We start from the raw sequence: 1,230 nt of genomic DNA on the forward strand, positions 1-1,230 counted from the left end.
AGCTGTCCTATTTGAGTTTTGAGCCCTTGAATCGATGCTTGTTGATTTTTAAGAGCTTTCTCGGTGTTTTGGAAACGTGTTTCAGATACCGCGATGAATTTCGTTAGCATCTCCTCAAGGTTCGGCTTCTTTTCCTACTAGTAAGGTTGTTGTTGGAAGCCTGGAGGGGGTGGTGGCCTCTGATTCCCTTGGCCTCCTCATGAGAAATTTGGGTGATTCCTCCAACCTGCATTGTAAGTGTTACTGTAAGGATTATTTTGAGGCCGAGGATTATTACCCATATAATTTATTTGCTCGTTCTCCATGTTGGGTCCGTAAGGTGGAAATTCTGGATTGCTCATTCCACTTCTGCTTGCATCGCACTGCATTACTGGATGTACCTACGTAGAACCAAGTAAACCACCAATCTTTTTATTCAGTAGTTCCACTTGATTCGACAACATAGTAACTGAGTTGATGTTAAAAACGTCGGCGGCCCTAGTTGGCTTTGTCCTATCACTTGCCACTGATAATTATTCAGTGACATCTCCTCTATAAACTCATAAGCATCTTCAGGTTTCTTATTATTGATGGTTCCTCCAGCAGCTGCATCAATCATTTGTCTAGTTAAGGGATTCAAACCGTTGTGGAAAGTCTGAACCTGTAACCAAAGGGCTAACCCATGGTGAGGTACCTTCTCAATAAGTCCTTGTATCTCTCCCATGCATCATAAAGTGTTTCTAAATCCATCTGCACAAAAGAAGAGATATCATTCCTTAATTTAACTGTTTTAGCCAGCGGAAAATATTTAAGCAAAATTTTTTTGGTCATTTGTTCCCAAGTAGTGATTAACCCTTGTGGCAACGAGTTCAACCACTGTTTAGCCTTATTTCTCAATGAAAAGGGAAATAACCGAAGGCGAATAGCATCATTAGAAATGCCATTGATCTTAAAAGTGTCACAGAATTCCAAAAAATTCGTTAAATGAGTGTTTGGATCCTCATCCTGCAAACCATCAAGCTGAACAAACTTTGTATCATTTGAATCGTGTTAGGTTTCAGTTCAAAATTATTCGCAGCAACAGCAGGTCTAACTATTCTTGATTCAGTTCCTGTTAAACTAGGTTTAGCATAATCATACATAATATGAGGAGTAGGATCTTGATTTACTAGGTTTGTAGCAACCACAGGAGGTAACATGTAACACCCCGTACCCGAGACCGTTGTCGGAAGTGACCACGAGGTGCTAACA

At 40.4% G+C, this 1,230-nt stretch overlaps 1 non-coding gene across 1 annotated transcript; it reads left to right on the forward strand.

The window, feature by feature from the left end:
* Positions 1-656: 656 nt before the first annotated feature.
* LOC121226286 (small nucleolar RNA R71) lies at positions 657-762 on the forward strand. Its single transcript, XR_005924129.1, has one exon. It is a non-coding gene; the product is annotated as a small nucleolar RNA R71 (small nucleolar RNA).
* The last annotated feature ends 468 nt before the right edge of the window (positions 763-1,230 follow it).

The sequence above is a fragment of the Gossypium hirsutum genome, unplaced genomic scaffold, assembly GCF_007990345.1.
Source record: "Gossypium hirsutum isolate 1008001.06 unplaced genomic scaffold, Gossypium_hirsutum_v2.1 scaffold_54, whole genome shotgun sequence".
Taxonomy (NCBI): Eukaryota; Viridiplantae; Streptophyta; class Magnoliopsida; order Malvales; family Malvaceae; genus Gossypium; species Gossypium hirsutum.